Below are 23,596 nucleotides of genomic sequence, written 5' to 3' on the forward strand. Positions count from 1 at the left end.
GCATGTTGCAAGTGCTTAGTACATGTTTGTGGAATGAATGAACAGAGCTCCAATTAATGTGCTGAAACCACACTAATTGTGTGGGGATACACGGACATTCTAAGTTACATAAGATAAGTAGTCATAGGGCTGTAAGAAAATCAGTGTTCATTTGTGTGGATTCTCCTTTATCACTTCCCCTTTCACAACTACTCTATTTTCAGTTAGGAGAGAAAGGTACTACTCTTTCTCATCCTAAATCTGGGTGCATTGGCCTTGGATGTAAAAACCTTCAGGGCGCAAGCCAAAGGAAAAACTCAAAATATGGTATTGGTGTTGAGAAAGTGAATGACTCTAATATTACCAAATAACAAACCATTTTCAGTTCTTTGCTTTCAATAAAATTAAATATACTCAAATTGTCAGCTGCTTTTTAAAAATATTGATAATTCATGTTTAATTTTTTGTTACTTAACTAGGAAGAAGTCAAAAGAATTGAATGATATCACAGTAGCTAAACTTCTACACCTATCTTATTTATGAGAGCAGTTTTCTTACATTTTATGTCTACATTAAAAATATGAAAAATCGGAATAGAATTGATGCTGAACCATATCTCATCCTAGTGAAAAATAATAATCCTTTATGCTATGTAAATAAAAATATAACCTATCTATCTCATTAAGAGATGTATTACTGAAAAGTTTTGCTTTTTATGCTATAATGGATTTATCAACATTTATTATATATTTATTTTGATCAATTGTGGACCAATAATAATTTTAGGAACTCAGTCCATAAGAGAAAATTTAAAAATATTTAAAACTTATGGTCACAGGAAATTTAAAATGTAAGATTTCAATTATGTACACAGCTCATATGTAGGGAAGCATGATAGAACGATCAGTAAAAGATTTACAAGCATAAAAATATGTTATTGAAGTTCTGCTGGGGATATGGAAAAGATGTACGAATTCAAGAAAAATTTAAAAAGGATATACAACTGAAGAGGAGCTTATGTTTTTTTAAAAAAATAAGTAATGTTTTTCAAATCTCTGTGATAGAGAGCTTTTTATCCATGTAAGGGAATGATTAACAGTTTTATTTATAAATCTGAATATTTATAACAAGTTGGAAATTATGTCCTTATGCAACTTGTCAAACTAGATGTCAACTTAAAAATGAATAAGTAAGTGTAAGTGTATAGCTTCAGAATATAATGCAGAGGACACTGGAAAAAAACAATTTTAAAGGTCACTGCTTTTAAACACAGCTCCATCCCTAGGGAGTAGTTTGTAGCTCTATATGGGGGCCCAGGAATCCACCATTTAATAAATATCCAGATGATTCTGCTGCATAAAATCTTTGAACACAGACAGGGAATATATAGAAATTACTTTTTGTCTACCTGAAAATAGAACCAATTATTTTTTGTTTCCCACTTGTATGTGCATTTTATTGTTAGTATGATGGCAAGAAGCTTGCTTTTTTGGGGTCTTCTATTGCTGCTGCTCATTGTGTATTAGTATCTCACATGGTTTTCCTCTACGTTCATTTCATCTTCAAACTCTCCAAGATAAAACCGTTTTCCTGATGTCTTGAGACCATCACAATTTTGTTATTTAAAGATATTTTGTTCTTTAGTTTAATTGACTAATGTTTCTAAATACTGGCATTTCAGATCCTTCTATGTTCTGTTTTCTTTTTGGTCAGTGAAGGGTATATGGTTTTCAGCCCGTTTATAAACCCTGATCTGAATATTGAGTAATCAGACTTTTAGTTGAAGCAACAGGAACCCACTGAGACCACGAAATACACACAGGGAATGGATTTTTTTGGTTTCTGGGATTTCTCATCAACTCTAAAAGCAAGGACATACCCATACCCAGGAAGACTTGGAACCAAAACCGTGAGGTCTTAGTGACATACTCTGGGATTTTTGTCTCTACTTTGTGATTTTTCTCCACACATTGGCTACTTTCTCAACAAACTGACATTTTTCTGCTACTTTGTCTACAAAGCAGGCAGAAGCTGGTCCCAAGGTCATCTCTTATGTACAGCCACAGGGAGAGAGTCTGCCCTCATTTTCAACTCCGCATTCCCCTATTTGAACAACAGAATCCCACCTCAGCTCATTCCCTGTTCGAATCAGCTGAGGTGGGATTCTGTTGTTCAAATACGGCTGCTGCGACTCTGGGACTAGTTACGGTGCTGAGGTTCAAAAGGTGTTGAGGCAACTGGCAGTTAATGAAGTTCATCTGTTTCTCTTTCATACAATTTAAGTGTGAGGCAAAACAACCTGACATGGAGCGGTTTAGAATAGGGATCTGAAATGAAAACTGGATGTATTTAGTGGTTCTGTGACTTTGGGCAAGTCACTTACCATCTCTGAACCTCTGCATTCTCATCTGTAAATACAGATAGTAATAGTTCCGTCCCCATATAGGGTTGTGGTGGAGGTTAAACAAGGCTTAATGTGGAACCTGACAGTAATTGCTGTGTGTCAGCCATCATTCTAAAATGCATACACAAAATTAGTTTGTAGTGTTTTATAAAATGTGTGAAGGGACTTCCTTTAAGTATGTCTCTCTAAATACAAGTATTTCTAAACATGTGGAATAGATGTGCTTATAAACAAACAGAAAATCTGACTATAAAAACCTTTTGTTTCATTGACATTTTCTTGGCAAATTTATCTGCAACACAGTTACATTTTTTATAGAAATTTGAAAGGGCACAATAGAAAGTAGCATAAAAGTACAAAACTGAACTAATTCAGAGTCCCTCTTCAATTTTAAAAGAATGAATTGCAAAGGGCCTGAAGAGAGCTCGTGGATGTTACCATCGGCTGAACCTCATCTCTGGCAGAAGTTTTGCAAGTGTACTATGCTCTTACTTTAATATTTATGGTTGTTAAGATTGTTTTTATGTCCCCTAAAATGTCCTCTACGTAGTCTTTAAAGTGGCAGCACTCATGCTCAAAAGATTTAAAGTCAATAACTTTCTAAAGGAAACGAGGTGAGTTAAAATGTCGTATAGAAGGCCAAACAAACACTACCTTCTAGAAAGAGTATTTCGTAAAATACTGACAACAATTGTACTAAAAACATTAAAAGTGATATTAAAGCAAAAATGCTGAAAGGAGTCAGCAAAAAGTTGGATTTTTTTTTTATGGGAAGTCTGATTTATATTTTTATTTTTAAAATATTTATATTTTTATTTTTAAAAAGTTTCAACAGGGAGTTATAGCATAGCATGAGCTATGCTTGAAAAAGATGACTTTGGGGCAAAGATCCTGCAACCAGGGTGCTCAGTCCATTCATACAGTCAGTACTGAACATTTAACTATGACATGGTGCTTGAGGCAGTTGACGTAAAATCCTGAACAAAGACAAAATCTCTCCCCTTGTAGAGTTTACATTCTAATGGGGAGAGAGACAGTGAACAATAAAAATGGTAAGTAAACTACATATCATTTGTCCAATGATTAATTGCTTTGGGGAAAAATGGCACATGATAAAGGTGGTTAAGGTGGACTTCACGGAGGAGGTGAGATTTGAGAAAAGTCTTGAAGGAATGAGGGAGTTAGCAATGTGCCTATATAGAGAAGGATGTGCCTGGCCGAAGGAACAGCCTGTGCAAAGTTCCTAAGGAGCATTTCTGTGTTTGAGGAATTTTTAGGAGCCAATGGCTGGAGCTGAAAAAATAGAGTGAGTGAGAGAGTAGAGGAGGAGATGAGGTTAGGAAATGAGAGACCAGATCACCTAGGGCTTTGAGGCCTTTTTAAGGACTTTGGCTTTTACTCTGAGTGACTGGGGGTGCCTCATAGGCTTTTGAGCAGGGAACCATGTTGACTAACTTGCATGTTTAAAGGATCACTTTGGCAGCTGTTTTGAGAATAGACTAATGTAGGGCAAGATTAAAGCTGGGAGGCCAATGAGGTATTATAGCTATTGTCGAGATGAATTTGGTTTGAACCAGTGTGGTAGGGATGGAGGTGACAGGTGGTCAGAGTATGGATATATTTTGGAGCCTGAATTAATAGAATTTCCTCATGGATTGGCTGTGGGGAAGAATGAAGAGAGGAATCAAGGATTCATATGGGGATTTTTAGGGCGGAGAAAGGATATGGTCTTCATCGACTGAAATGGAGAATGTATTGAGCAGCTTTCAGAGGGAAGACCTAAAACCCTCATGAGGGTCGTGCAGTAATCTAGGCAAAAGATGATTAGGTCCTTAACTAAATGGTAGGGGGAATGAAAAGGTGGAGACAGAACCAAGAAATTTTGTAGCTGTTCAGTGATCAGGTATTCCGTGATATGTTGAAGGAGTTGGTAGAGGTAAAAATGGAGAGGTTGGAATTTAACATGAGCTACAATTTGGTGGTCAGAAGCAATGAGTGGATGGTAATAACACTTTTAACTGAGACAGGGGACACAAAGAAGGAATAATTTGGGGAGCAAAGAAGATGATCTTGCAACTAGATTTGTGAGTTGGAGGTGCCATGTTGGAAATACATTCTTGCAGTCTAGGAGCAGTATTAGAAGTGGGAGTTTGTATGGGCAGGGTCTCTCTCTGCGTGGTGGTTCACTGCTCTATCGCTGTTGCTCAGAATATTGCCTCACCCAAAGTAAGCATTCAATGATTATTTGTCAGATGGATGGATGCAATTTTGGAAGTCATCCAAATGGAGAGAGTTGCTGTTTTACCCTTTTGGCCTCATTGGTTCATTAGATGTCCTGCTCCTGTTTCCTGTTTCCTTTCTTCGTGGAACCATAGGGTTATAGACAATAATGGGCTGGGAAGCATACTTACATGCATCTTCCTTATTATTTTATACTCTATGATTAAAATGCTCCCTTTTACCTTTGGCCCTTATCTTTTTAAATTATGTGATTCCCTTTAGTTTTTCTGTCTGAACCATAGGGGTAGAAAAATTCTTAAATAAAAGTTGCTTCATTTGTCTTACTTTTATCTAATCTTTTTTTATTTGTTAACAGCGACAGTGATTGGTCAGCTGGGAGATTTGAACTGCCATTTGACTTCAGCTTTATCTGTACAAGTTCAAAATGCAAATTATTAATTGCAGTTGTATTATTACAAAACCACTAATGATATTAGAATTCCTTTTTTGCATTTCTGGGTTTTTATAAATGCATAATTCACAGGCTAAAGCGAATTATCCATTTATAAAAACCCAGAAATGCAAAAAAGGAATTAAAAAAAATCTAAAATATTATACTATGCTACAGGGCCTGCAGTCAGGTGCCAATGGTGGCAGCAAAGTGGAAAATTTGCCTGTTATCCTGCTTTCCCACCCCATCTAAATGAATTCAACCTGGATGAGAAGATAAGCCAGAAGTTTTACTGCCCAGTGACTCCCTTTGTGCCGATTATGTTCCCAAATACTTTTTGTTGCCAGTGCCTGGCAAACAGAATTAAAGTGCCTGTTCATTTCACTGCATTTCATCATCTGGTTTCCTGTCTAACCCTTTAATATGAAAGGAAGACAAACAATTTTTGTGTAGGGAGAAAAAATAAGTGAATTTAGAAATTAGATAATACTTTAAAAAGTTTAGAACATGAAAAGTATTTATTTTAATGGGATCATATGAGGAGTACAAGAAGGGACCCTAAGCCTTGCTTGGCAAAAGGATCAATATACTTTACTACTATTTTACTTAATAGAGACAGGAGAAAATAATTATTAGTGGCAACGAAAAGAAAGAACAAAACTAGCAACCTCTAGTTATTAACTAGAATAGAGTTAATAACTTATTAGCTAGAATAGAGTCTATTCTATGTCTAGAATATAGTTAAGCAATATAGTAGGAATATAGTTATTAACAAATGAATGAAAATAGGTTATTGGAGTTTGATCAGGTTTTTAGGGAAGAGGCAGTTTTTCAGTAATAGGTTCTTTGAGAGTCTCAGAATCAATTCTATAAAGGCAGACAGTTTTATGGATCACAAAGGCAGGTTCTGATTCAGGCCTCACTGTTTAATTGAATGACCTTAGGTAAAATATTTTATAATCTGGGCCTTCTCTTCTAAAAACAATGAGTTTGAATGAAATTCTCACTAAAATCACTCCCATATCTGCTTCTTAAGAGTCCAGCCTTGGCTATAAAGCAGCATTGAAACCAGAGGTTTAGATGCTGGCTTGGATCTTGAGGGTGATAAGGTTGTTGAGAGACAGGAATATACATTTTAATCTAAGATCATGTATGGGAGGTGGATGTCTTATATATAGAAAGGTTTGTTGGGAAAATAGACTTCTTAAATGAGAGAGGTTGAGATCCTGGGTCCTTCAGAGAAATGGCCCTTAACTTACACGTATTTATTTTAAATGTTCATATTTTTTCATTGATTTAATGATTTTTAGGAAAGGTCTTATATTGAAAACATACAATATCTCAGATAAACTTAGTCTGTTAACTAAGTAATTGGATGATTAATTTAACTTAGCACATTATCCTCTGGAACACATTAATAGGAAACTTCTATTTGATGAGAACCAAATTTACCAGCATTTCATTGGAATTTCCACTGGTTCATTCCTAGCAAATGACCCCTACCTTCCTGAAAAAAAGGTGTGGTCATTTCAGCAAATGACCCCCACCTTCCTGAAAAGAAGGTGTGGTCATGGGGTGTGTGTATGTGTGTGTATGTAAATGTGGTTCAGTAATCCATATAACAGTTAAGTATGGAAGCATTCACTCATCTGTTTTGAGCCTCAATTTTCTGCTGTATAAATAGAAAGGTCTTGACTAGATATTCTCTGAGGATATTTTCAGTACATATACTTTATCATTACAAATTATAATAATAAAACCCAGACTTCTGAAGTTCTGTTTTTTTTCATATTTAGTCCCAATATTAACATACCCAACATATGTCCAGTTCAGTTTGACAAATAACTGTTGAATATCTACTGTATGTCAAGTAAAGTGGTTGGTTCCAGAAGCAGGACAGCATCCAGACCCTTCAGGAATCTACTGATTATTTTAGAAGGCTTTTCTCAGTTAGCTTAATATATTTGCGGAGGGTGAGATACCTTACCAAAAATCCTACCTAGTGAATTCCCATGGTTTAACTGGATTGTGAAATGTAACTACCAGATCATTTAAAAACAAAACATGAGATAGCATGGGGAGAAATGCCAGATATAGGTGAAGGGGAGGAAGGCAGCAAATGACACTGCCATGTGTGTACCTATGCAACTATCTTGCATGTTCTTCACATGTACCCCAAAACCTAAAATGCAATAAAACAACAACAAAAAAAAATGTGGTCTATTAATGGGTGCAGCTGACAAGGAAGAAAGTGTTAGTCATTGTATCTTCCCATAGGATGGATGTGGCTGGCAATTCTGTGTTGCTGTGATGTTAATGACCAGTTGGACCCTGTCTCTTCTGCTGGGTCTACAAGGAAACTCATGTTGAAGTTACCTTCTGACATTCTCGTACCTGCCCCCACTTGGAGCCCCTCATTCCTCACAAGTGGGAGCAGGACCTGATACCTACTGGCCTGTCTTCTATGGGCTTAGATCAGAAGCAGGGGGAACTAATTTTTTTTCTTTGGTTCATGCTGTTAAAGCCTGTACAGAGAAGCATGCATTTTACTCATTATCCAGGTTATATTCCAAGTTCTGAGATTGGGATACTTGGGCGATTCGTGGTGTCGATTAAAGATTGAGTATATGAATGTAAATGCCAACAAATAGTCATATGACTCTGGACACATTTATCACAGTCCTAATCTGCTTCTGTAAAACAAGAGGGCTGTACTCTAGTGTGGAAGATGTCTGTGATTCTGTGTTCAGAAGAATGCCCTTTGAGTCATTGTAAGAGTTTCATCTTGTTTAGAGCACTCTGCCCTCTTGAGATAAGAAACATATGCATTTTATAAAGAATTTTTTCCAATCAGGGTTGAAACCAGTAGGACTTTTATTTCTTTGTTAAGTGGTAAATCAGCCTAACTAGAGCCCTGTGGTCTCTTGGCATTTATGTCTACTTGGAGCATTGTGGTCTTTGAGCTGGGTTAATATGAATGGAGCTTCTAGGACTTGTTAACTCTTTAATTAGTTCCTGAGGTACCAAAAGTGACAGACCAGACTCTGAGCAGTGTAGACATTATCTAAGGAAAACAATTTGGAATTATGGAATTAATTTTAATGAATCTGTAATGTCAAAGACATAGAGTGGTGACTTAGTACCTATGTAATTGTTACAGTAATGGTTGAAGGAATCACACTTTCATCCCATCTACCCTGGTTCTTCCTTTTCTGCTTGTACAGAGAACCTGTTTTGCATTTAAGGTCAGAGTGGCTCTAAGTAGGAGTAGGAAGAGGAAAGGAAGAAGAGCGCAGAGCACAGGAGGCACACTCCAGAGTGCACCATTAAAGATGCCCCTGCTGTATACCTCAGGGTAATGGCCAAGGGAACATTAACGCGCTTTAGTAAATGTGCTTTCCCCTGAGACTATGAGCTTGGACAATGGTTTGCGTCATTCTTGAAATCTAACACATTCAGGGTTTATGTGAAAAAATTATTTCAGGTTGATGAATGAATTCTAGCATTTCCTACATTCCTGTTTGTCTGCATTAACTGAATCAGTTGTACCAGTAAAAGGGGTAGAAATTCTAAGTGTTCTGGGTAGACATCCTATCCCACGATTTTTTTAATATTGGGTATCTATCTGTATTACAATTAAGTTGCTGGCTAGAATGAAAAGGGTTTTTGCTCATTGTAACACAATGTTATAATTTTGCTATGATATTGTAAGACCATGTGATAATGTTATATACTACTGATTGTCCTATTTGTCATCTAGCACATTACTTGGTCATTCTTTATGTCTGTATGTTCTCTGAGATACAGAGAGTTATTGTAATCATATACCTCCCTAGCAGTGTGGGGATCTATAGATTTGGTTGACTTTTGGAAGTCTGAGTTTTGACGTTCTCTCAACCAGGAGAATCTGTTAAAATCCTGGACTGTTTCTTTTTTTCCACTCATCTCTAACCTGTTTCTTTAACTTGCTATCACTTCGGGAATTTCAACTTGTTTCAATATTGGGAAGGAGAAGATGTGTGGGATAAATAAGCTAATAGAAATGTTGAGTTGCTGCAAAATCACATCCTCGTTCCTGGAAAGAAATGATTTATGGGTGATTAGTTTTCCAGTTTACTTATATCTCTATGCCTTCGGCATGAATAATCAGGAATGGAAGGCAGAACTATTTGACAGCAGCCAAACCCAAGGTTAAGTTTATGTGTCTGTGCATATGTGTGTGTGTATGTGGGGTGAGTCCTGCCTATTCAAATGGGTGAGTGCCCATGGTTCACCCAGGCTGTTCTGTTCTTTGTTTAGAGGCCTGATGAATGCTGGTTCAGTGATGAATGATCATAGGTGCTCTGACCATCCGATCACTTGTAGACCGCTCTGTCCTGAATTGAGAGCCAAGAGATTAGCTTGGTTGGATTACGAGTGTCTCCACTGGACAATGAGGATGGAAATAGCTGTCTAGCAGTCTTGCCCCCTTTCTTTGAACTGGTCTATATGGTTGTTCATGTTTCAAAATGTGTGTTTTCCTTATAGAGCCTGAGACAGCCACCTCCGGCATCATGTTCTTCCCATTCCATGACACTGCCCCCATCTCTCCAATTCAGCTTAGCCTGGAGGGGCTCAGGGTAGGTGCTTTGGGCCTGTGGTCTTCATGTTTCTTGGCAGCTTTGGCTTGATCATTGAATCTTAGGGAGAATCTAAGCTTTTCATTCCATGCCCCTCTCCTTCCACTCCACTTCTAATCTGGTGGCTTTTCATTATTCCAGAGGAACTTGAGCTACATTGGGGACTTTTTGGCCCCAGGTAGAATTAAGTGCCCTGGGGAATTTGTATATTCTGGAGCTATTCTAGGGACAGTCTAGGAATTATATTTGAATTATGATCAGCTTGTGGTCTAGGATTTTCTTCTAAGAGAAGGTGGGCTCTCTTAGATTGTGGTTCTTTAAGGATTAGTAATTGCTTTTTTCCCAGCACCTTGATTTTCTCTGTGGTTATAAGCTCCCTTAGATCACTTTTTAAAAAATGGGCCTAGACAGACACAGCACAGGAATAACTTAAAAACTTGATGTCCCTCTATGAGTATCCATCTGTAAAGGGAAGATGGGTTGATTTCTTTTTGAGACAGGGTTTCACTCCATTGCCCAGGCTGGAGGGCAGTGGCACAATCACAGCTCAGCCTCCCAGGTGAAGCGATCCCCCTACCTCAGGCTTCTGGAGTAGTTCCCTTCTGGGACTTCAGGCACGCACCACCATGGCTCGATCATTAATTTTTTTTTTTTTTTTTTTGGTAGAAACAGAGTCTTGACTATGTTGCCTAGGCTGGTCTCAAACTCCTGGACTCAAGCCATCCTCCTGCCTCTCAGCCTCCCTCAGTGCTGGGATTATAGTGGTGAGCCAATACTCCTGGCCAGGACGGGTTGATTTCTAAAGCGCTTTGAGCACAATAGCCTGTGTGGTTCTATGACTGTGTGTCTGACTTAGCCAGTGCTTACAAAACAGTTCTCATACCTCCACTCAAGTATGTTTTGCAAATACAAGGTGTTTTTGTTATGGCAGTAAATAATGTAAGTCAATACTTCTGTGTTTATATACAGCTCAAAAAAACCAACTGGAAAGAAGAAACCAGCAATTGTGGTCTGAAAACAAGTACCTATCCCTGTTTTGCCTCCAGCACTTTCTTTGTGTGGGCTTGAAATAGATGCAGGTGGTATTCACCAACAGGAAGTCAGTATCCTCCTCTCGGATGTACAATCAGATACTTGGGTTATTTTTTAACCAAAAGTTTTTGCATTTGCTTTTAATTTTGAAAGTAATATATGATTATAATAAAAATGCATCAAATAGCTTATCTGCATATTTATGTTGAAATTGGCTCCACATTCTACATGGTCACTGATACTGACCCTGATTCATAACACTTCAGATACAGAGCCCACAAGCACGACTTGGTTTCCAAATAGGAATTCCTAATAGAGAGAAATTTGGCCCAGTTTATCTTTGCAGCTCAAGTCAGAAGTCAAATGCTGGCTTCCCTAGGGCCGAGTTCCTCTTTGGTGAAGGGTTGCCTTTGATCCATCTGCTGAGCCTGGATTTTGGGAGATATGTATATATCTCCTTGTAGAGATCTTTTACCTCCTTGGTTAAGTGTATTTCTAGGTATTTTATTTTTTGTAGTTATTGTCAAATGGGTTGAGGTCTTGATTTGATCCTTAGCTTGGTCGTTTTTGGTGTATAGCAGTGCTACTGATTTGTGTAAGTTGATTTGGTAACCTGAGACTTTACTGACTTCATTTATTATTGGCAGAGATGACATCCTCTTTTCCAACCTGGGCTCCCTTTATTTCTTTCGTTTGCCTGATTGCTCTGGCTAGGATTCCAGTACTATGTTTAGCAGAAGTGGTAGAAGTGAGCATCCTTGTCTTGTTCCAGCTTTTAGGGGGAATTCTTTCAGCTTTTCCCCATTCAGTATGATGTTGGCTATGGGTTTGTCATATATGAATGGATTTTATTATTTTGAGGTATGTTCTTTCTATGCCTAGTTTGTTGAGGGTTTTTATCATAAAGGGATGCTGGATTTTATTGAAGCTTTTTCTGTTTCTATTGAGATGATCGTATGTTTTTGTTTTTTTTAACTCAGTTATGTGATGAATTACATTTATTAAGTTGAATATGTTGAATCATCCCTGTATCCCTGGGATGAACCCCAATTGATGATGGTGAATTATCTGTTTGATGTGCTGTTGGATTTGGTTTGCTAATATTTTGTTGAGGTTTTCTGCATCTATATTTATCAGGGAAATTTATCTGTAGTTTTCTTTTTTTATGTCCTTTCCTGCTTTTGCTATCAGAGTGATGATACTGGCTTCATGGAATGAGTTCAAGAGGATTCCATCTTTTTCAGTCTTTTGGAATAGTTTCAGTAGGATTGGTACCAATTTTTCTCGAATGTCTGGTAGAATTTGGCTGTGAATCTGCCTGGTCCTGCAATTTTTTTTTTTTTATTACTGACTCACTCTTACTGCATGTGGATTGGTCTGTTCAGGATTCCTATTTCTTCTGATTCAAGCTAGAAGGGTTGTATGTTTCCTGGAATCTCTCCATTACTTCTGAATTTTCTAGTGTGTGTGCTTAGGGTGTTCATAACAGTCTCAAATGAGCTTTATTTCTGTGCTGTCAGTGGTAATGTCTTCGTTTTCATTTCTTTTCTTGGTTAGTATAGCTAATGCTCTATCAATTTTATCTTTTAAGAGAACCTACTTTTTGTCTTATTAATCTTTTGTTTTGTGTTTCCATTTCATTTAGTTCTGCTCTGATCTGTGTTATTTTTTTTTCCTTCTGATAGCTTTGTGTGTGTGTGTTTTTTTTTTCTCTAGTTCCTTGAGGTATGATGTTAGGTTCTCGGCTTGTGACCTTTCAGACTTTTTGATGTTGGCATTTATTACTATAAACATTCCTCATAGCATTTACCTCTTGCTGTTTCCCAGAGGTTTTGAAAACTTGTGTCGCTATTATTTATCTTGAAGAATTTTTAAATTTCCATTTTGATTTGTTAACCGCAAAATCATTCAGGAGCAGATTGTTTAATTTTCATGTATTTGTATAGTTTTGAGGGTTTGAAATATTTTAAAATATTTCATTCATGAAACCGAGCTTTGACCGTTTTAGACTGCTGCCCATCACATGAGTTCAACAGTGGAATTTTCCATGTTAATGGTATCATGTTAGCACTCAACAAGTTTTGGATTTTGGAGCATTTCAGATTTTGGATTTTCCAATTAGGGGTGCTTAACCTGTTATTTATACTTCTACCAGCTTAGCATGAGAAACTACCCTTTTCTGCACCTCCTTATTTCAACTCTAGATGTTGTGATTTAAAGTGGAATGAAACAAAATCTTTAGTACCTAAGATAAAGCATCTTGTGGATTTCATATATCTTTTATTGAGTTAATAGTAAATTGTTAATTTGCATCTTTTACTAGTGAATTAAAATTTTTTATGTTTACAGGGTGATTTGTATGTTTTAAACATTCTCCTTTGTTTTTTATTTTTTATGTTTATAGGGCGATTTGTACATTTTAAACATTCTCCTTTGTTTCTGGCACTTTCCTTTTAAACTTCCCTTTCCAGCCATTAAAACAAAGAGTAAATGCAAGAATAAAAAAAAAAATGACGTAGAGTTTGGAACATTCTCTAAACTAATTATATGTGTGTCCATTTCAGTAACTAGTTTTTCCTGGGAACATAAATTCCTGGAATTGAAGGACTGAAGTAGTGAAAAAACAAGGTTATAAGGTCATGCCTATAATTGGCCAAGGTGGTTAGCTATACTCTGTCCCATGTTTCGAGACCTTGTTTCTAAACAGCCATTAGAAAAACATTCAGATCACAAAAGGACTGGAGTGAGGATTTGAGCTGTGAAAGACTGGAAAGCAATTTAGAGTTGCTAGTGTCCAAAACAGAAAGGAGAGCACGGTTGCTCTAATGCAGAAAGCAACCTGCACTAGTATGATTTGCAAATGATAAGTTCCTATTAAACTTTGTATAAACAATTTTGTGATAACTTTTATCCCCTGCCTCTCTCCCCCGTTGATCTTTTCTGGCTGAGGAAAGCAAGGCCGTGCCAGCCACGTAACTCATGTAAGGACACACTTAACAGTGCTTATGTCTTTAGCTTCAGGTCAGACCACTTTACTGACTGCCTACTACCTGCCAGGCACCAGGATAGGTGCTAGGGAATTGAAAGGACCCTTTTCATAAAACCATCATGAGGGTCTTTGTGATTTAGGACTCTTGTACTAACAGGAGCTATGCCTTTATGCCTGTCAAGTTCTTTATGACTTACATATTAAGATTAGTCATAAAAGAAAATGCAGACCCCAGACTGTTGCTCTGGTTGGTCTTCAAATTCATTTAGCGGTGACAGAGCCCCTAGAAGTTTTAGCATTCTTACTATGACACCTCAAAATGTTAAAAAATAAGTTTCAAATAGTTAATGTATAATTTTATAACAAGTTAGACTCCTTATGTAATAGAGGCTTGTGTAGACAAGCTATATAGCAAATACCCAAGGTTACAAAATGTGACTGCATCACGAAATTGACAACAGTCTTAACTCTTCTCCTATGTTAGGTGACAAAGGATTTTCATTATCTGATTTTGGGTAGAGGAATGACTCTGTTCAGGGCACAGAGAATCAGTGATCCATGGAAACAGAGTTTGAAGATCCCTATTTTAATCTGTAAAACATTTTCTTAATTTCGAAAGAAAATTTGTGCAGAATAGAGTCTAGTTTTTCTGGCTGTATTTCATCATCCCCCGTCCCCCATCTCACAGTGCTCCCATTTCTTAAGAAACTTGTTAGTGTTCTTAAAAGACTGCCAAAATTCATTGAAGTTCTTTTAGTTTAGAAAAATAATAATCTCGCTGGTTTCTTAATCATATGTAGGTACTTATAATGTATCATCTAGGCTGGGCATGGTGGCTAATGCCTGTAATCCCAGCAATTTGGGAGGCCAGGGCAGGAGGGTTGCTTAAGTGCAGGAGTTTGAGACAAGCCTGGACAAAATAGTGAAACCCGTCTCTTCAAAAAATAGGAAATTAGCTGGATGTGGGTGGCGTGTACCTGTAGGCCTAGCTACTTGGGAGGCTGAGGTGGGAGGATCACCTGAGCTTGGAGGTCAATGCTGCAGTGATCTGTGATCATGCCATTGCACTGCACTCCAGCCTGGGTGACAGAATATGACCCTATCTCAAAAAACAAAAAAACAAAAAACCAAAAAACCTGATTCCTTAACTCAATCATATAACTAACTGTAACTTTAAAATTAACCTAGTTCCAGTTTTCTAGAGAACCCGCTTGTGTTTGAATTCAGTGAGTGTAGATTTTCATTTGATGGTACTTTGTTTTTATCAGTTCTTCAACCTTCCTAACCTCTACTCCCAGCTCCCTGGGCTGGTGTTTGATTACATGGGGTAACATGTTGATTACTTGGGCTGCTCTTGATGCCCTGTGGAAGTGGCATGACCCAGCATCATGATCCATGATTTGAAGAATGTGAGCCCCTTTAAATTATCATGCCCAAGAGAGGCATTGGAATGAAACAGCAGTCATGTTACTCCCCTTGCCCTAAGTAATTAGCTCTTGAAGCCATTTGCTATGTAAGCCCTATGCTGACTGCTGCCAAGAAGCCATAAAATGCCTATAGTTCAACAATGTATAGCCAATAATCAATGTTATTTTTGTAAGACAATGAGAATTCCTGGTGAACAACTATTGTAATTGTCCCCCTTCTGATTCTTCCTGTCTTCTTTAAAAACTTGACCTCCCAGCCAGGCATGGTTGCTTATGCCTGTTATCCCAGCCTGTGGGAGGTCGAGGCGGGTGGATTGCCTGAGCTCAGAAGTTCACAACCAGCCTGGGCAACATGGCAAAAACCTGTCTCTACAAAAAAATAAAAATAATTAGCCAGGCATGGTGGTGCTGGGCTTTGTGGTCCTACCTACCTGGAAGGCTGAGGTGAAGGGATTGCTTCAGCTCGGGAGGCAGAGGTTGCCGTGAGCCAAAATTGGGCCACTGCACTCCAGCCTGGATGATAGGGTGAGACCTTGTCTCCAAAAACACAAAACAAACAAACTTGTTCTCTCTTGTGTTCTCTGGAGCACCCTGCAAGGCAACTTGGAAGTGTCCCCGGCTGCAGTCCTCAGCCTTGGCCCAGATGAACTCCATATGTTATTTTTGCCTCAGCTTCTTCCTTTTAGATTGACATCACTTTGACCAATCCTGATTGACCTTCATCCTGTGACACGAACCCTGTTGGTGGTTAAACTGGTGAGAGAAATCTTTTCCTTTGTTAAATGCGTGGTGTCTTTATTAAAGACTTGTTTGCTGAAACTTCAAAGTCCAGGGAGCAAAAGCATAGATGAACTTCTAAGCAGCAAGTATATTTCTTTTAAAAAGAGCAAATAATTATCGAAAACCGGGACTTCAGAACTTTCTTGGTGCTGTTTTGCAGCAGAAAGTGTTTGAAGAAATGAACTGGACTGCACATAGTGACTTAATGAGGCAGTCTCTTCCATAAAGAAAATTTACCTTAACTACTAGATCCACATTGCTTTTGCCTGGAGTGACGCTGAGATCCTTTTACTAACTGTTAAATGCTTTCAGTAGTTTCCTAACACATTGCCACCTGCTTAGTTGGGTTTCTGATATCTGCCTGATGACTCACAGTCTTACCGGTTACTGTAAGGCCTGTAGCCTTTTGATCCTAGTCTGCATGTTGCCGAGAGTGTGGAGTATCATTTCTTGTGTTCAATAAGGAAAAATTCAGGGAATTATAAATTAGTCTTTTTTATTTATTCATTAAACAGTTGCTTGACATGGTCCTCTGCTTCATTGGTTGTCAACTCTGACTGGCCATGGGAATCACACGGACAGCAAAAGGCCCACGTCGGAATCACCCCAGGGATTCCGATGTACTAATTGGTTTGTGATGTGGCCTAGCATTGGGATTTTTTTAAATTTATATTTATATTTTTTTTAGATGGAGTCTCGCTCTGTCACCCAGGCTGGAGTGCAGTGGCGCGATCTCGGCTCACTGCAACCTCCACCTCCCAGGTTCAGGCAGTTCTCTGCCTCAGCCTCCCGAGTAGCTGAGATTACAGAGCGCACCACCATGCCCAGCTAATTTTTGTATTTTTAGTAGAGACGGGGTTTCACCATGTTGGCCAGGCTGGTCTTGAACTCCTTACCTTGTGATCTACCTGCCTTGGCCTCCCAAAGTGCTGGGACCACAGGTGTGAGCCACTATGCCCGGCTGCATAGGGATTTAAAAAATGTCCTCCAGGGTGATTCTGTTGTGCAGGCAAGGCTGAGAACCACTGCTCTAAAGCTGATTGTGTTCTTAACTGGGGACACTTCACGCTTACCTTATTACATTAAAAGTATTCTTAAACAGTTCAGAGTGATGGACACTGGGGAAGTTAAAATCTACTTGTTGGAGCCTTATTCTTGGAGATTCTGAATCAGTAGGTCTGAGTTCCTGAGGAATAGCTTCTTAGGTGGCAGTTCTGATGACATCCCTTTATGAGACACAGATTAGAATAACCATTTAAACAAACTTTCGAAATTTAGTAAGGGTACAGGTAAGATGCCAGTACAGTTTATCAGCAGCCTCCGTTTTCTGCCATCCCTGGGTGCTGCAGTGGAAATACCATATTACAAACTGTGCTGTTAACTAATGCTAATATTCAATTACTTTTTTAAATGACTGGCTTTCCTTAATTTACTTCTGTATGTGGAAAAACATACTCAACAAACAAGGGTGGGAATTTAAATGAAACTACCTAGATGTTTATCAAAAGCCTGCAGATGTATCTCTTTCTTTGCTTTAGTTCAGAGCATGCTTAAGAGTTGTTTGGCCACCTTAGAATTTTGCAGTGTGTGTTTTATGAAAAGTGTGAGCCAGTAATTAAAGCTTTACATAATGGTTTACTTCTCTTCTATTTTCTTACCTGAGTTAGGGTAGGGGCTTTCAAGTGAATCACTTTCTAAGCTTCTGTGCAAATTAGCAGTGTTGCGTTTTCTTCTGCTTTTCCAAGGCCCAAGCCACGCTTCATAATTAGGAAGATAGGCTGATTTAATTTAATATAGCATTTGATTGAAAGCATTTGAAGGTAGATTATATTTAGTTAAATAAAGTTAACCTGTCAGTGTTAGGAGATGGACCTTGTTTTTATAACTTGTTTCAGAGAGTGAATTGTATTTCAGGTAGACTAAAATGGTGACCCCAGTGACCTTCGTTGTGTCTAGTTGTAAGTCTAGATCTCTCCAGAGCTGATTTGCTCTGGAATCAGATGTGGGATTTCAGTTTATTTCACAGCTAATATGGTTCTCCCTCTAGGCTGCACCCACCACCTGTGGACTCTGCTCTGTCTCCGATGGTCCTTTGTTACTTGCCCTTGGATTTTTTTGGCCCCGTCCCTCCTACCCATGTCCCTGTATTTCTCCCTCTCTCCACTGTCATGTCTCTCATCAAGACCACTAGAATCATCGCTCTTCTTCTCTTAGAGACCTTCATTTTTCCTCCTCAGAACTTACTGAACCTTATTCTTCCCACTTCAGAGACTGCAGAATCAGGTATTTTCTTCTTCAACTTTAACTAAACTTGCTTCTCATTATTGTGCTGATTTTGAAGATCTGGTCTCTTCCCTGTTCTCCAATTCTGTCAGCCTCGCCCACACCTGCTGCTTTTATTTCCCTGCTCAGCCAGAAGCCCCGTGATATGATTTGGGTATTTCTCCCCACCAAGTCGCATGTTGAAGTGTGGATCCTGGTGTTGAAGGTGGGACCACCAGGACAGGGAGAGTTTGGATCATGGGCGTGGATTTTTCATGGGTGGTTTGATGCTATCCTCTTGGTGCCATCCTCATGATAGTGAGTTCTCAGGAGATCTCATTTAAAGGTGTGTGGTGCCTCCTTTGACCCCCACCTCTTGTTCCTACTCCCGCCATGTGACATGCCTGCTCCCCGCTAGCCTTCTGCCATGATTGTGAGCTTCCTGAGACCTTACCAGAAACAGATACCAGTGTCGTGCTGCCTGCACAGCCTGCAGAACCATAAACCAATTAAACCTCTTTTCTTATAAATTACCCAAACTCAGGTATTTTTTTATAGCAATACAAAAATGGCCCAACACGCACTATGACCAGTCATCGAGTATGTTCTCCACAGGACCCTTGAGATGCAGTCCCAGGCACAGCCACTCTAACGTGCTTTTCTTTTGGCAGGCTGCTTGACAGAAACCACTATAGCCCTGTTGGCTGGCTTTGATTCTAATTAATGAGTTACAAGCTCTCCTGGCTTCTCTGTCATGCCTTAGAAATTCTGCGAATCCCTTAGACAACTAGGGATTTCCTTTTCTCCTTCAGCTGTTAAAGGTCTTTTTTTAAATCTTAACCACAACCACACTTCTCTTTGCTTATTGTGGGAAATGACCCCATGAACTCCTTCACTCAGAAATTAGAGATAGGAATTCTTGCACTTTTCCTCTCCTCCAAGTTCTGTATATTGTTGTCTATGTCTGTCCTTCTTTACTCCCAGGGCTAACTGGTTACCTCTGCTCTTCCCATTCCCTTCTGAGCTTCTTTCTCAGTTATCTTTACTTCCTCTTACATCTTCTTGTGCCTATCCTTCTTCATTGACTCAAGTGTCTTCTATTTTGAAATATACCTTCTCTGCTCTGTTTCCCTGCCATTGTTTATTTGACTCTTCCTTCCCTTTACTGTCGGACTTTCTAAAAGAAAAGTATATTGCCAGTTCTACCTCCGCTTCTTTATTTAGCCACCTGCAACTGGATTATTAGTTGGACTCTACTACCCCAGCTCAACTAATTTTATACACATCCACTTCTTTTCAGCCAAGTTTTGACATGACTGATCATTCCTCCTTTGGCTTCCGCAATATACTCTGCTAATTTTTCTTCTGATATTTGGATTGTTCTTCTGTCTCCTCTACTGGCTTCTTTTCTATCACTGATTCTTTATTTATTTATTTATTTTTAGAGATAGAGTGTCACTGCATTGCCTAGGTTGATCTCGAACTCCAGGGCTCAAGTGATCCTCACACCTCAGCTTTTCTTTTTTTTTTTTTTTAGGGAGGGAAGGAGGAAGGGAGGAAGGGGGGAGGGAGGGAGGGAGGGAAGGGAAGGAAGGAATGCAAGCAATGAGAGAGACATTGCCGACCTGGATCTAGAGGTTTACAAGTTGATTTTTTTTTTCTTTTTTTTGAGACAAGGAAAGAAAAAAAATGAGTAAAGAAGAGGAAGAAAGAGGAAGAGAAAGAGGGAGGGTGAATGGAAATATTGCTTTATTCTGAAAAAAGAATGGGTATTAATAATGGCCAATCAATGTTTCATTTAAACCTATGAGTAGGTGTGATGTGGTATTGACAAGAATGTATATTTTATGTATTTGAAGTGGAGAGCTCTATAAATATTTATTAAGTTTACTTGTTCCAGATCTGAGTTTGAGTCCTTGATATCCTTATTAATTTTCTGTCTCATTGAATCTAAGTCTCTATGTATCTGGGTGTTAGGATCGTTAGCTCTTCTTGTTGTATTGATCCTTTTACCACTATATCTTTGTTGCTTTAAAATCTATTTTATCCACTACGAGAATTGCAACTCCTGCTTTTTATTTATTTATTTATTTTTGCTCTCCATTTGGTTGGTAAATCTTTCTCCATTCCTTTGTTTTGAGTCTTTGTGTATCCTTGCATGTGAAACAGGTCTGGATGTAACATGCTGTTGGGTTTTGGCTGTGTCTTTTGATTGGGGGATTTAGTCGATTTAAATTTAGGGTTACTGCCATTTGATGTTAACTGGCTATTTGATCCATTCGTTGATGAAAATTCTTCTTTATGTTGGTGCTCTTTACTTTTTGGTATATTTTTAGTAAGGCTAATACTGGTTGTTTCTTTCTGTGTGTAATGCCTCTTTCAGAAGCTCTTGTAAAGCAGGCCTGGTGGTAATAAAATCTCTGAGTACTTGCTTGTTCATAAAAGATTTTATTTTTCCTTCAGTTGTGAAGCTTAGTTTGGCTGGATATGAAATTCTGGGCTGAAGGTTCTGTTCTTTGAGGATGTTGAATATTGGCCCCCACTCTCTTCTGGCTTGTAGAGTTTCTGCTGAGAGATCTGCTGTAAGTCTGATAGGCTTGCCTTTGTGGGTAACCTGACCTTTCTCTCTGGCTGCCCTTAGTATTTTCTCCTTCGTTTCAACCCTGGTGAATCTAACAATTATGTGCCTTGGGGTTGCTCTTCTTGAGGAATATCTTTGTGGTGTTCTCTGTATTACCTGGGGTTGAATATTGACCTGCTTTGCTAGTTCAGGAAAATTTTCCTGAGTAATATCCTGAAGGGTATTTTCCAGCTTGGATTCATTCTCTCCGTCGCATTCAGGTACACCTATCAAACGTAAATTTGGTCTTTTCACATAGTCCCACATTTCTTGGAGACCTTGCTCATTCCTTTTTATCCTTTTATCTCTAATCTTGTCTTCTTGTTTTCTTTCATTAAGTTGGACTTTGACCTCTGATATCCTTTCTTCTGCTTGAACAATTCGAGTATTTAAACCTATGCATACTTCTTGGAGTTCCTGTATTGTATTCTTCAGTTCCATTAATTCACTTATATTCCTCTCTAAGTTGTCTATTCTCAATAGGATTTCGTCAAACCTTTTTTCAAAGTTCCTAGTTTCTTTACGTTGGGCTACAACATGTTCTTTTAACTCACAGAAGTTTCTTATTATCCATTCCTTTAAGAGTGATTCTGTCATTGGGATGTGCTCATTCTCCGTCAAGCCTTGTTTCATTGTTGATGTGGAACTGTGATCATCTTTAGAGGGAGAGGCGTTCAGATTTTGAGTATTCTCAGCCTTTTTACACTGGTTTCTTCCCATCATTGTAAATTTATCCTCCTGTCGTCTTTGAAATTACCAGCTTTCAGATTAGGCCTCTTGATTGGACATCCAAGTTGTTAGTTCCCAGGGCCAGAACGGCGGCGTTAAGACTGATGGTGCTTTTCTGCCCAGGATTCTCCTGTCTGGCTTCCTTCTTGTGTCCGTAATGGGCGACTCTGCCTTCCCCAGGCTCCAAACCTCGGTCAGAAGGGGAACCGGTCTCGTACTCTGTGCTGAGAGCTGCCGCGCTGAGGTGCCGTCACAGCCGCTGCGCTGGTCTCAGGAGTCGTGCTGGGGACCCGTGTGGGTCCTCCAAACCTCGGTCAGAAGGGGAGCCGGCCCTGTTTACCCTGCTCCGAGAGCTGCTGTGCCAGCCACAAGAGTCGCGCTGGCGACCCGTGTGGTTCTTCCACTGGGGATTTTCTGCTCCGTGAGCGACCAGAATTTGTCTGAAAGTGTGGCGTCCTCTAGTTCTCTGCGCTTTGACTGAGAGCTGCAATCCTGAGCTGTTATCGATCAGCCATCTTGGATTGTTCCCCCCAAAATTCCTTCATACCTCAGCTTTTCTAAGTGCTAGGATTACAGGCATGAGCCACCACACCCAGCCATCAGTCATTTTTTTAAGTATTACCAGTCTCCCAGTGTTCCATGCTTGGCCTTTTTCTCCTTCTGACTTGGGGAATGAATTCATCTATTCCTATAACTTGCTTCCTTTGAACACTCATTAGTTCAGCACATACATAGCTAGCACCAGGCACTAAGAATTCAGAGATGAGCAAGTCAAACTCATTCAGCAAATATTTGTAGAACACCTAGTATGTGTAAGACGTTGTTCTGATGAGCCAGACAAAATTCTTGCCTTCATGGAAATTAATTCTAGTAGAGAGGACCCACAATTAGCAAATAAGTAAATGAAAGAATGTCAGATGATGGTAAGGGCTCTAGTGATTAACAGGGCAGTGAGAAAAAGAGTGTATGGGATGGGAGTCAGAGAAGTGTATTTCCCTGTAAGAGAAGAGGCTATAGGAGTAAGCCATGCAGACAATGGAGGAAGACAGTCTCCTAGGCAGAGGAGACAGTATCACAAAGGTCCAGAAGCAGAGCAGCCTTACTTAGTCAGTGAACAGCCAGGGGGCCAAGTATGGCTGCAGGAGAGTAAGTCAGAAAAAGAGAAGATGGAGATGAGGTGGGATAGGATGGTGAAGAGAGACGGTCTTGTCGGTCATGGTAAGAGATAGTTTTGTTGATTTGACTTTGATACTGAGACAGCCCTCATGACCTCTGTAAACCCAATTATTTCCCATCTTCAAAAACCATCCCTCGGGGGGTTAGAGCTTCAACATATACATTTTGAGGGGGGATACAATTTAGTTCATAGCGGGTTACTAGAAGCCCTTTGTTATTGATAATGTATCCATGGAGGTAAGAATCTGGTGTTTACCATCAGCTCTCTACCCTTTATTGTTCTTATTTTTTTTTTTTTAAATCAGATGTGCCCTCTTGTTTCAGAGATCCACTTTCAAAGCTAGAAATTTTTGTCTTCCATGCTGTAAAAAAGCTCCATCAGCTTTTTCTTTTTGACATTAACCAACTCTCCCCATTCATGGAAGTTCCTTTGCTGTTGTTAGATTTTTATTATTTCATTTTATTTTATTTATTTATTTTTCTGTGATTTGAGGTTTTCTTTTTTTTTTTTTTTGATAGGGGGTTTCGCTCTTGTTACCCAGGCTGGAGTGCAACGGCGCGATCTCGGCTCACCGCAACCTCCGCCTCCTGGGTTCAGGCAATTCTCCTGCTTCAGCCTCCTGAGTGGCTGGGATTACAGGCACGCGCCACCATGCCCAGCTAATTTTTTGTATTTTTAGTAGAGAGTGGGTTTCACTATGTTGACCAGGATGGTCTCGATCTCTTGACCTTGTGATCCACCCGCCTCGGCCTCCCAAAGCGCTGGGATTACAGGTTTGAGCCACCGTGCCCGGCCGAGGTTTTCATTTTTATAATTGCCTCAACCTGACAAGCATTTTTCCACAAATTAATATGTTATCTTGAGTACGATATTCTGTACACATCAAAAATATGTTGCTGATGTGATA

The 23,596-nt window shown here is 39.2% G+C and overlaps 1 protein-coding gene across 12 annotated transcripts in view; it reads left to right on the plus strand.

The window, feature by feature from the left end:
* The window catches only part of ARL15 (ARF like GTPase 15), a 436,720-nt gene that overhangs the window by 41,583 nt on the left and 371,541 nt on the right, over window positions 1–23,596 (plus strand). The window lies entirely within an intron of this gene.

Source organism: Callithrix jacchus, chromosome 2, assembly GCF_049354715.1.
Source record: "Callithrix jacchus isolate 240 chromosome 2, calJac240_pri, whole genome shotgun sequence".
In the NCBI taxonomy this organism is placed as follows: Eukaryota; Metazoa; Chordata; class Mammalia; order Primates; family Cebidae; genus Callithrix; species Callithrix jacchus.